We start from the raw sequence: 13,689 nt of genomic DNA, 5'->3' as shown, positions 1-13,689 counted from the left end.
AAGAGTGGGGGGGATTTCATAGCAGCCCTTCAACTACCTGAAGGGGGGTTCCAAAGAGGATGGCGCTTGGCTCTTCTCAGTGGTGGCAGATGACAGAACAAGGAGCAATGATCTCAAGTTGCCATGGGAGAGGTCTAGGTTGGATATTAGGAAGCACTATTTCACAAGGAGGGTGGTGAAGCACTGGAATGGGTTCCCTAGGGAGATGGTGGAATCTCCATCCTTAGAGGTTTTTAAGCACCAGCTTGACAAAGCCCTGGCTGGGATGATTTAATTAGTGTTTGTCCTGCTTTGAGCAGGGGATTGGACTAGATGACCTCCCGAGGTCTCTTCCAAACCCTAATCTTCTATGATTCTATGAACAGCTACATATAGCCCCTGAAGACCATGTCTCCTCCCAGGCACGGAGAGACCCCGACTCAGGAAGTAACTCTGACATTAGGGTGCGGGTGAGGTGTTTCCTGGCCAGGGAAAACAAAAGTATTTTTGGAGTCAGCAGCAGGAGGGGAGCTGCCTCTGCCCCCCTCTTCCTGTAATAAAATACATGTTATCTTGTTTACTGAGCTTTGTCCAGGGACTCTGCCTGCTTGTGTTTAATCCAGCCACAAGGACATGATGAGGTCATGCAGCAGTGCTTATCCGGCCCTTGTTACCAGGGTGCCAGAGCACTTCATAATCTTTATCGTATTTATCCTGACAATGCCTCTGTGAGGTAGGGAAGTGCTATTAGTCCCATATTACAAAGGGGGTGCTGAGGTTAAGTGATGTGTCCAAGGTCACACAGAAAATCTGTGGCAAAGCCAGTTTCTGGAAGGCCTAGGCTAGAGCCCTAACTAGCCTCCCTCTCTAAAGTGATATGCCTCTGGGTACAGTGTGGAATGGCTCACCTGTAGTGATAGGCCTGAACTGCAAGGCCGAGATCTGAATTCAGACTGAAATTTCCACAGGGTCTTCAGATCCATTTGTTCATCTCCCTGTCGAAATAAAGGGCCAGCCCTGAAGTTCAGATCCAAATCAGGTGAGGATGAGATTTTTATCACTGTAAAAATGAGGAGGACCAAGCAGAGATCGGGGGAAATGGTTTATGAGAACACCAAGGGATGGGAGAGGGGCCCAGTCACCAAGAAGAAATAAAGTTCTCACCAGCTAGTGAGGATTTGTGGGGAGCAATAAAGGCAGCCATGTGAAAAATCAGTAATAGTGCCGGGGGCGGGGAGGTGTCAGATTACAGCAGTTTAATGAATACAGGGAGATTAAAGTGAAGAACAATGCAGTAAGGACCCCACATAATATATCAGGGTTGTCAATAAATGCGTCCGATTACAAGCAAAATCAGATTGCCACGTTATCCCGGAGAGAGGAATGAAGAGGTTTCAGGAGTAAAGAAACTCCTTGCCTTGAATTTAGGAGATTTGTTTGTTTGTAATTAACAGAGCTGCCTGTATCACTGGGCACCTATCTGCTCTGCTTTCTTGCACAGATAACGATCTGTTCGCGAGAACTAGAATCATGGAAATGCAGGACTGGAAGAGACCTTGTTAGGTCATTTTGTTCACTCCCTGCACCAAAGCTGGACAAAATATTATTCGTTTCAGAGTAGCAGCCGTGTTAGTCTGTATTCGCAAAAAGAAAAGGAGTACTTGTGGCACCTTAGCGACTAACAAATTTATTAGAGCATAAGCTTTCGTGAGCTACATGCATCCGATGAAGTGAGCTGTAGCTCACGAAAGCTTATGCTCTAATAAATTTGTTAGTCTCTAAGGTGCCACAAGTACTCCTTTTCTTTTTGCAAAATATTATTCGACACCATCCCTAACAGGTATTTCTCTAACTTATTCTTAAAAGCCACCAATGATGGAGATTCCACAAACTCCCTCCGTAATGTAATCCTGTGCTTAACTACCCTTACAGTTAGGAAGCTTTTCCTAATTTCTAACCTAAATCTCCCTTGCTGCAATATAAGCCCATTATTCTTGCTCTGTCCCCAATGGATAAGCAGAACAATTTATCACCTTCCTCTTTATAGCATCCCTTTATGTACTTAAAGACGGTTACCATGTTCCCCCTCCGTCTTCTTTTCTCCAGACTAAACAAACCCAGGGTTTTTCAATCTTTCCCAGCTGGTCAGGTTTTCTAGACCTTTGATCATCTTTGTTGGTTTCCTCCAAACTTTCTCCTATTTGTTCACCTCTTTCCCAAAGTGTGGTGCCCAGAATTGGACACGAATGCCATGTTACAGGAAAGATGTGGACAAATAGCAGAAAGTGCAGAGACAAGCAACAAAAATGATTAAAGATCTAGAAAACAGGACCTATGAGAGAAGATTGAAAAACTGGGTTTGTTCAGTCTGGAGAAGAGAAGACTGAGAGGGGACATGAGAACAGTTTTCAAGTACATAAAAGGTTGTTACGAGGAGGAAGGAGAAAATTATTCTCCTTAATTTCTGAGCATAGGACAAGAAGCAATGGGCTTAAATTGCTGCAACGGTGGTTTAGGTTGGCCATTAGGAAAAACTTCCTAACTATCAGAGTGGTTAAGCACTGGAATAAATTGTGGAGGGAGGTTTTGGAATGTCCAATCACCGGAAATTTTGAAGAGCAGGTTAGACAAACACCTGTCAGGGATGGTCTATAATACTTCGTCCTACCTTGAATGCAGAAGATTGGACTAGTTGACCTCCCCAGATCCCTTCCAGTCCTATGATTCTATAAATCTATGATTCTATGGTCGAAGAAACCAAAGCCCTCCTGGTGACACCATCCACACAGCAATGCATTCATCTCCAGCATGTCTTTCCCTGCCTGGACACCTACCATTGCCTGGAAGGATCAATAAGAACACCACCAGTGCCCTCAACTCCCTCATCCTCACTCCAAGAGATCTGTAGTTACTTCTGATTTGCTCAGGGTCAGACCTCACAGTATCATTCATGCCCGCATGAATAAGCAGCATGAGGTAGTTGCCAGAGGGCCGGATAATCCTCAGCAATTCTTCCATAATGTCTGAGATATGGGACCCTGGCAGGCACCACACCTCCAAGGACACCAGATTAAGCCAACAGATAGATGCCTCAGTCCCTTAGAAGGGAGTTACTGACCACCACCGCCCTTCGTATTCTCTTGGGAGCAATCACCAGGATCTTCCCAGCCTTGGAGGTACATGGCTTCTCCTCCTCCACCTTCACATGGAGTGCTTTGCCCAGCAGAAGATGTGATTTTAACCAGAATAACTACAAAGGCTCCTGCAGCCATCAGGCTAAAATAAGACACTCCATAACTTCACCTAGAATTGAAAAGGTGAAATTCAACCCTGGTACATAGGACTCAGACAGGACCCTGGACACCAATTATCCCCCACTCAAACCCTCAGTATGAATTTCACTCAAGGTCAGAGGGCTAGTTCTAAGCTCTTTGGGCCATATCAGCTCCATGCCATGGCTGCTGTGTAATTGCACAGAGTCTGCCCTTCCTGCATGCCACCAAAGGGTCTTCCATGCCAGCCATGCCTAGGCTGGCATCGAAGTCTACAAATGGAAGTGGACTGGGCAAGTCAGGGAACCCCATGGGTTCCATGATTGTGTGCCTCCAGTGTCCCCAACACACTGCACAAGGGTAGCTGCTGAGGGGGCCCCAGCTCACACAGTGATCAGGAAATATTGTGAAGACCAAGATCAATACAATAGATATCTGGCTTTGACACATGAGAAAGGGCGGCATGCCCCACGCATGCAACAGAGGAAGAGCAAACAGAAGCAATCAACTGAGCCCCTGTTTGAATAGTGCTATTGGCCTAAGGCTGTATGGTGCTTTGAGATCCTCAGACCAAGTGAACCACAGATATGCATGATATGATTTATAACAGCCATGCAAAAATCTACCTGGGGATTTCACCCCACACACTCTTGCTTCCTTTTTAGCTGGTGAACCTGCTCCTCAACACCCCCACAAACACACACCCCCAGCTTCCTGCTCTCTCTAGAGCCCAATCTCCTGACTCCTCCTCTTCTGCACTCCACCAATGAAATGTCCTGCCTACTTGTACATGAACATTGGGTAAGCCTAGATGCCAATCACTGGCTTAGTGCATGTGTGCCTGTCTCCCTTTAGTGATCAGATTGGTTGCCTAATATCTGGAAGGGTATTGAGTAATTAACAGCATGTTCGCAGTGGCCAGTTGCTCACTTACTGGGGAGAAAGGGTGTCAGGAAAAACGTCTCTCAAGATGACTTCAGAGAACTGCTCCCAAGTACGCTCTATTAGCTAATCTTTTAGAACTAACTTCTACAAAACACATAGGTGATAATGACCCCGAGTGGATCATCACATTTCTAACTTTCAATAAACTTCTAATATCAGAGGCATCTAGACTCAAGATGTCCCAACCACCAAGGTTTTTAGTCTCAGTTGTTTACTGGTTTGTCCCCTCCTCCCATTCTGATTAGCAGAAACTGTAGTTACTTTTGACCTTGGTTCTGAAAGCCTGCCTCCAAATTAACCCTATGTGAAGTTCTATTTCTATTCAGGGTGGCTGAACGCACATAATATGGTTGCAATTAGCTTGATCACATGCTGGGGTATACACTCCCCTCAAATCCAGGGCAACATTACCTGACTTTTTTTATACAGAAACAAGTGGGCCCTGCCTGGGGAATTGGTTCCTACCTTGGAGATAAATCAATCAATAGTATTTATCTGGCCTCCATCACCATAGTAATTGAGCACCACACAATATTTTTAATATACTTATCCTCACAGCACCCTGTGAAGTCCATTTTCCCCATTTTACAGATGGGGAAACTGAGGCCCATGTAGGCTAAGTGACTTGCCCAAGGTCACACAGGCAGTCTGTGCTAGAGCAGGGACTCGAACCCAGCTCTTTCAAGCCCCAAGGTAGCGCCATGGCTACTGGACCATCCTTTCTGCTTACAGGGTGGTGTGAAGAAGGCTTTTTCAGTTGATTGACACAGGCAGGCAAGCCATTCATTTCCTTTGAGCAAAGCATGCTGGCAATGGAAGGAGTCCGGGGCACTGTACAACTTAGCTTCTCTGCCTCTCAGTCAGTGCTGGGGAGAGCAGCCCCAGGGCAGCAGGTGTTGAGCTTTGCTAAGGATCTTGGATATCATAAGCTGTTGGACAGGTGACACAACTGCCATAAGAGTCTGTTATTTATTCCGAGCTAAGGAGCCTGTTTTGAAGCTCAAGTGGAAGGCTTGTGCTTCTTGTGCTGGAAAGCCCAGGTTCAATTCCTCAAGGAGACCATGATTATGCAGAGCCATGCAAAGCTTTTGTTGCAAAATCTGCATTTCCTCTGTTTTATCATTTGAAACAGAGAAGCCTGGCCAAGACTCTGGAATAATAATGACTATTTCTTACAGTGTGCGCTTCATCAGTAAACCTCAAAGCACTTCACAATCATTAATATTCTTTAGCTTCACAACACCCTTAGGAGGTAGCGAAGCATTATTATCCCCATTTCACAGATGGGGAAACTGAGGCACAGAGCAGCTAAGTGACTTGCTTTCCCCACAGGAAGTCTATGGCAGAGCAGGGAGTTGAACATGGGTCCTAAGCCAATGCCCTAATCACTGGAACACCTGAAGCTCATCTAAAAACAGGCTTAGGTTCATTTACACCCAGAACTGAATGGGCAACATGAAGGATGGGACCCCCCAAACAAATTAAAATTGAAGGGAAAGGTTCATAAACCTGCAAATAAAACCCACACAGATCTAGAGAAGATACTATATCCGGCATTTTATGATTAGCCTCTCTTCAGTAGACTATAGCCCACTAGCAGAAAGAGAACAGACAAAGCCCACACTATGTTTGCACATTTGTCAAGTTGTTATTGCTGTGCATGTAAGAGGCAGCAGGTTTCCAGTAATAGTCAGCTGAATGTGATGTTAGTTTCAAGCGATGGTATGTCTTTTCTCTGCCTCAGAATTGTTTGCTACACAACTGCATTATAGTTAAGAAAAAATAAAAATATAACTAAACCATAGCATTAACACAGCATCATTTTCCTTCTGCTGGGGCAATGGTGCTCCACCAATTCTAATCGGAATGTACCCAGGAATCCCGTATGCAGGCTACACACATCTGGGAGCCTATCATAATTAAGGCTAAGATTTAGTCAGGGGTATTTATAGTAAAAATCCTGGACAGGTCACGGTCAATAAAAAAATTCACAGCACCTGTCCAGGACTTTTACTATAAATACCCCTGACTACATCTAACTTCTCCTGGAGCCCCGGGGTGCTGCTGCCCTGGTTAGGCCCGGTGCACAGCTGGTCACTTTTCAATGATCCAGTACCTACCAACACACCTCACACCTCAACTGCTAGAAGAGGGCCTCCTCCTCCCTGATTGAACTAACCTCGTTATCCCTAGCCTGAGTCTTGCTTGCATATTTACACCTGCCTCTGCAAATTTCCACTACATGCATCCGTCAAAGTGGGTATTCTCCCACAAAAGTTTATGCTCCAATACGTCTGTTAGTCTATACGGTGCCACAGGACTCTTTGCCACTTTTACCCATCAACAGTGATCAAAATTTCTCTTTGAGTAGGAATGGAAAGTTTCCTGCATCCGCTCCAGTTCCATAGCAGCCAAAACTGAAAGGGAAAACCAAACGCTTTGTTTCTCTGTTCTAGCTTATGATTGGTTCTGGTAGTTGCTTCCAGCTTGTTCTATCTCAGCCCTGGACTCTAGGCTATTTGGGAAATGGAGTCCTGAGCTTCTTTGGGCATTGCTGCTGCTGAGACTGAAAGTAACATGCCAGGAACAACCTGGAGAGGGGGTTACAGGTTACAGAGAAATCACAGCAGGGATAGTATGACAGAATTTGTACACTAATTTAACTGTGATCCTTCTGCCAGATGATGTCAGCAGCAACATGGTCAGGTTCAAGTAGTTTGGGGTCCTCCTTAACTAACTAGCCCCACCTGCCAGAATTCCTGGGATCCCAAAATACCTCCCTTAAGCTCCCTTAATAGGCAATACTTCGGTCTAATTTCAGTTGTTGGGTTTAGTGTGTAGGTGCTGGGTGGTGCTGGTGGTCTGTGGTGTACAGGACCTCAGACTAGATGATCTGGTGGCCCCTTCTGGCAATAAACTCTATGACCCAATGATTCTTAATACTTACTTACTGATGAGCACCGAGTCTGTGTATGAAACAAACACTCCCTCAGGGAAACTTTGGCATTAGTAGTCTGTAAAATTGGTTCCTCAGCCACCAATGTGAATGCCCAACATGAAAACATTCCTTTCCCACATCACTTCCCCATCTGCTAAACCTCACTTATGCTTTCGTGTCAGTGGGTAGCATAATCCCAGAGTCCTGGGGGCCACTCGGCAGGCCTCTCTTCTGTCCCCTGGGAAGCAGTGTGTGGTCTCATTCTGAGGTTGTACCACCAAACTCACCAAAAGTGATTTCAGCTTTATTTAGCGGCTGGATAGGAAGGGCCTCCCCAGAATTCACTCAGCTTTGCTGCTATCCTCTGTTGATTCACTGAAGTGCTGTCTCCATTTTGCACCTGATTGAGGAGCTGCACTGTCTCCCATCGAAGAACCCTCCTACTAATACAGGATACTCAGCAGAGAGGAATCAGTAGTATAAAGGATCTTTGTTCACAGTCCTTGCTAGCAGATAAGAGTTGTTTTTCTTTCTCTCCTCTCAGTTCAGTTCCACTACACAACTAATTCTATGTTTGTGTATGGTTATGGTGACTACCAGACTTTAATTGGTGGAATTCTGGGTAAAAAGCTTATGCCAGTTCTTTGTAGATGTACGATACCTTCCTTACTAATAGATAGAGGCAGAGAGCTCCTTCCCTAGGGAGCTTCTGTGCATCTGGATTTCTCAGTAAGTAGTTTTATGCAACTCAGAGGCTGTTCTTCCCCCTGATCGCCAACAGATGGAAGGAGAAAGCTCCTTACCTTCAGGCTACAGGGCTTGCTTATATATATATCGTAGAACTGGATGACTTTTTTGGTGAATAGCAACTTTGCTGAAAAATACATTTTGTGAGGGCACTGAAATGATTCTCAAATTCAGGTCAAATTCAACAAATAGTTTTGGCTGAAAAAAACCTGAAAAGGAAATGTAAAAGAAGTTGAAACATTTCACTTTGACTTTTCGTTTGGAAATGGTGTTCTGTTTTGAAATTTTTGCAATTAAAAAAAAAAAGAAAAAAGGCTACAAATCAAGGGTGAAAAACACCAGAAAATGATTGAATCGAAAAGAAAAACTATAAAAAAAATGGTATCAGGTCAGCACAAAATGGTTTGGTTGATTCAAAATGAAATTTTTCAATTCAAAGTTTTGAAAAAATCAGCAAAGGAAGGGTGTTTCAGATTTTCTGGTTTGGCCCCCAAACGCAAACATAAATTATTTTCTCACCTCTAATATATAGTACAAAATATATATTGTTGCCCTTTTTCCAACACCCGTGTCTAACAGCTGACATTCTTGTTGCCTGCTGCCAAGTGGTAGCAGATGTGTTATAGGTCAGCTTCCTTAAGTAATGTAATTATACTCAAGGTATAACATGCTTTATTTACACATATGTCTCAGAACAGAGGCGGTCACCAATAGCATGCATGAAATCTTCTCTTCCAGAAATCTCATTCCATCCAGCAATGTCAATTCCCAAGAAACTATTCTGTCCCAAGCATTGCCTCCGAATATAGAGAATAAAGCAGAAAACAAACTCTGTCATCCATAGTTTCTCTCCAATGACCAATGCATAACAAAGCCAAGAACTGCATAGGTTTCAGAGTGGTAGCCGTGTTAGTCTGTATCAGCAAAAACAATGAGGAGTCCTTGTGGCACCTTAGAAACTAACAAATTTATTTGGGCATAAGATTTCGTGGGCTAAAACCCACTTCATCAGATGCATGGAGTGAAAAATACAATATATATATATATACTGCACATGAAAAGATGGGAGTTGCCTTACCAAGTGGGGGGGTGGGTCAGTGCTAATGAGCCAATTCAATTAAGGTGGAAGTGGCCTATTCTCAACAGTTGACAAGAAGGGGTGAATATCAAGAGAGGGAAAATTACTTTTTATAATGACAGGTTTCAGAGTAGCAGCCGTGTTAGTCTGTATTCTCAAAAAGAAAAGGAGTACTTGTGGCACCTTAGAGACTAACAAATTTATTTGAGCATAAGCTTTCGTGAGCTACAGCTCACTTCATCGGATGCATGCGGTGGAAAATATAGTGGGGAGATTTATATACACATACACAGAGAACATGAAACAATGGGTTTTATCATACACACTGTAAGGGGAGTGATCACTTAAGATGAGCCATCAGCAGCGGGGGCGGGGAGGAGGAAAACCTTTCATGGTGACAAGCAAGGTGGGCCATTTCCAGCAGTTAACAAGAATGTCTGAGGAACTGGGGGGGGGGAGAGAAATAACGTGGGGAAATAGTTTTACTTTGTATAATGACTCATCCATTCCCAGTCTCTATTCAAGCCTAAGTTAATTGTATCCAGTTTGCAAATTAATTCCAATTAAGCAGTCTCTTGCTGGAGTCTGTTTTTGAAGTTTTTTATTGAAGGATTGTCACTCTCACGTCTCTAATCGAGTGACCGGAGAGATTGAAGTGTTCTCTGACTGGTTTTTGAATGTTATAATTCTTGACGTCTGATTTGTGTCCATTCATTCTTTTACGTAGAGACTGTCCAGTTTGGCCAATGTACATGGCAAAGGGGCATTGCTGGCACATGATGGCATATATCACATTGGTAGATGTGCAGGTGAACGAGCCTCTGATAGTGTGGCTGATGTGATTAGGCCCTATGATGGTATCCCCTGAATAGATATGTGGACAGAGTTGGCAACGGGTTTTGTTGCAAGGATAGGTTCCTGGGTTAGTGGTTCTGTTGTGTGGTGCGTGATTACTTGTGAGTATTTGCTTCAGGTTAGGGGGATGTCTGTAAGCAAGGACTGGCCTGTCTCCCAAGATCTGTGAGAGTGATGGGTCGTCCTTCAGGATAGGTTGTAGATCCTTGATGATGCGTTGGAGAGGTTTTAGTTGGGGGCTGAAGGTGATGGCTAGTGGCGTTCTGTTGTTTTCTTTGTTGGGCCTGTCCTGTAGTAGGTGACTTCTGGGTACTCTTCTGGCTCTGTCAATCTGTTTCTTCACTTCAGCAGGTGGGAATTGTAGTTGTAGGAATGCATCATAGAGATCTTGTAGGTGTTTGTCTCTGTCTGAGGGGTTGGAGCAAATGCGGTTATTCGTAGAGCTTGGCTGTAGACAATGGATCGTGTGGTGTGATCTGGATGAAAGCTAGAGGCATGTAGGTAGGAATAGCGGTGAGCAGGTTTCCAATATAGGGTAGTGTTTATGTGACCATCGCTTATTAGCACCGTAGTGTCCAGGAAGTGGATCTCTTGTGTGGACTGGTCCAGGCTGAGGTTGATGGTGGGATGGAAATTGTTGAAATCCTGGTGGAATTCCTCAAGGGCTTCTTTTCCATGGGTCCAGATGATGAAGATGTCATCAATGTAGCACAAGTAGAGTAGAGGCATTAGGGGACAAGAACTGTCACCTACTACAGGACAGGCCAAACAAAGAAAATAACAGAACGTCACTAGCCATCACCTTCAGCCCCCAACTAAAACCTCTCCAACGCATCATCAAGGATCTACAACCTATCCTGAAGGATGACCCATCGCTCTCACAGATCTTGGGAGACAGGCCAGTCCTTGCTTACAGACAGCCCCCCAGTCTGAAGCAAATACTCACCAGCAACCACGCACCACACAACAGAACCACTAACCCAGGAACCTATCCTTGCAACAAAGCCTGTTGCCAACTCTGTCCACATATCTATTCAGGGGACACCATCATAGGGCCTAATCACATCAGCCACACTATCAGAGGCTCGTTCACCTGCGCATCAACTAATCTGATATATGCCATCACGTGCCAGCAATGCCCCTCTGCCATGTACATTGGTCAAACTGGACAGTCTCTACGTAAAAGAATGAATGGACACAAATCAGATGTCAAGAATTATAACATTCAAAAACCAGTCGGAGAACACTTCAATCTCTCCGGTCACTCGATTAGAGACCTGAGAGTGACTATCCTTCAACAAAAAAACTTCAAAAACAGACTCCAGCAAGAGACTGCTGAATTGGAATTAATTTGCAAACTGGATACAATTAACTTAGGCTTGAATAGAGACTGGGAGTGGATGAGTCATTAAACAAAGTAAAACTATTTCCCCATGGTATTTCTCCCCCCCACCCCATCCCCCCAGTTCCTCAGACATTCTTGTTAACTGCTGGAAATGGCCCACCTTGCTTGTCACCATGAAAGGTTTTCCTCCTTCCCCCCCTCCTGCTGGTGATGACTCATCTTAAGTGATCACTCCCCTTACAGTGTGTATGATAAAACCCATTGTTTCATGTTCTCTGTGTGTGTATATAAATCTCCCCACTGTATTTTCCACCGCATGCATCCGATGAAGTGAGCTGTAGCTCACGAAAGCTTATGCTCAAATAAATTTGTTAGTCTCTAAGGTGCCACAAGTACTCCTTTTCTTTTTACTTTTTGTAGAGACCCATCCCCTCCCAGTCTTTATTCAGGCCTAATTTGATCGTGTCCAGTTTGCAAATTAATTCCAGTTCTGCAGTTTCTCGTTGAAGTCTGTTTTTCAAATTTTTGAAGCTTCAACAAAAAAACTTCCACCCTTACTCTCCATGCTTACTCAATTAATTTTGTCTTCTCTCCTCCCTCCCAGGCAGTTTACACTAATCATGAGGGTCCACTTGAAATTTTGCATGTGGGGCCTTTCTGCAGCAGAGAAACTTTTTGCTAAAACCTGAGTTAATTTGGATAGGTGGTTTTTCATATGTAGGGCGAAGGGAAAGAACAGGTGTTTATTTCACTTTGAAGATTCCACTAATACTCTTTTTTTCCTCCTTCCCACAGCTTATCTCAGAAACAGCTTGTCCTAGAAACTTCAAGTGAAGATCATGACGAGATGGAACACTTCCCTTGACTTCAGTAGCCTTTGGATCAAGGCTCAAGTGCCCAGAACTAATTTTTAATATTTGGGAAGTTATTCTCTGTTGAATTAGGAACATCAGAATGATCCATTACAGATTCCAGGGGAGTTAAAAAAAAACATCAAATGACTGTTGGAAGCCTAAATGTTCTTTTAAAGTACATTTCTAGCCCCATTTCCTTATGGAAATAGCCTTAAAAGGGTAACTCGATTGATAAGGTGGTTTTTCACAGTGACTTTTCTACAATAAATAGGTAAAATCACAGCTTGCCTCCAACCTCACCAGCTGTGCTTTTGACTGATACCTCCCTGGCTACCAGACAACAGCTCCTAAGTCAATTATGCTCCTGGCATAACTGTGCATGCCTTAACTGGGAAACGCTGACTGCTGTAAAGTTTTGATTTTTTTTAATATATTAACCTTCACTCTGGATTTATTGTGGATCTGATGGTTGGTTTTAAAATATTGGTGCTCTTTTAATAGTATTTCATTTTAACTCTGAAAAGATCCGATATTCACTGTCAACCTTAACAAAGTTCTGTGTCTGGGTAAAATATTTATATAGCTGTCAAGCTTGTCTCTGCTTAGACTGCCTGAAGCAGACACCATCCTTCTTGATGGCCTGGCAAGCACCTAGAGCAAACTGATCATTACCATATATAATAATAACAATATACTGAAATTCATTGGGTTACATTAGTAATAGGAATAATGAGGTGACATGAGGAGGTTGGAGGTTAGTGAATTAATGGCACAGCTCTTTATTATTTAGATTTGTTTTAATTTAATCTACAATTCTACTACTGATAGTTATTAAGTTATGCGCCCACCCCTAAATCTCCAACTGCTAGAAGCATCTGGCACTGACCACAGGCAGATACACAATACTGGGCTAGATGGACTTATTGGTCTGACCCAGTGTGGATGTTCTGTTCTTGACTTTAAATTTTTCAAGACAGTCCAGGGCATTAGCCTTGGAGTTGGGAGACCTGGGTTCACATCCCTGATTCACCACAATTCTCTCTTTTTTCGCCTTGGGCAGGAGGTAATAGTGCTTCCTGATCTCACAGAGGTGTTATGACAATAATTACATTGAAGGTGATGAGGTGCTCAGATACTATGGTGATGAAGTACCCCGACCTCATCAGTAGCCTCATTGAATTTGAGACCTGCTTCTATGACCATTGTAGTCCAGATAAGTGTTATCATTCACTTCAAAGCGAGCAGGATCAAGGCCTTTAGCCCTGATTCAGGAAGATGCATGCCTATCTTTAAGCATATCAAGAGTCCCAGTGAAGTCAATGGTGCTACTAACATGATTTAAGTTAAGCAGGTACTGAAGCACTTTGCTGGATCAGTGCCTCAGTTGGGAAGAATCGTTTTCCACCACTGAATGGGCTGGAGCTCCATCTCCAAATGCCATAGATCTCCCAGGTTTCAGAGTAGCAGCCGTGTTAGTCTGTATTTGCAAAAAAGAAAAGGAGTACTTGTGGCACCTTAGAGACTAACAAATTTATTTGAGCATAAGCTTTCGTGAGCTACAGCTCACTTCATCGGATGCATTCGGTGGAAAATACAGTAGAGAGATTTATATACACACACAGAGAACATGAAACAATGGGTTTTATCATACACACTGTAAGGAGTGATCACTTAAG

General features: G+C 43.7%; 1 long non-coding RNA gene across 1 annotated transcript in view; it reads left to right on the top strand.

Annotated features, from left to right (window-relative positions):
• LOC122458046 overlaps positions 1 to 13,689 on the top strand; it is a 65,146-nt gene that overhangs the window by 44,698 nt on the left and 6,759 nt on the right. Inside the window, exon 5 of the long non-coding RNA XR_006277862.1 lies at positions 11,955 to 13,465. This is a non-coding gene — a long non-coding RNA (uncharacterized LOC122458046). The remainder of the gene's footprint in view (positions 1 to 11,954; positions 13,466 to 13,689) is intronic.

This window comes from Dermochelys coriacea, chromosome 11 (assembly GCF_009764565.3).
Source record: "Dermochelys coriacea isolate rDerCor1 chromosome 11, rDerCor1.pri.v4, whole genome shotgun sequence".
Lineage (NCBI taxonomy): Eukaryota > Metazoa > Chordata > Testudines > Dermochelyidae > Dermochelys > Dermochelys coriacea.
Note: the sequence above shows the minus strand (reverse complement) of the source record. Positions and strands in the feature narration are given on the sequence as shown.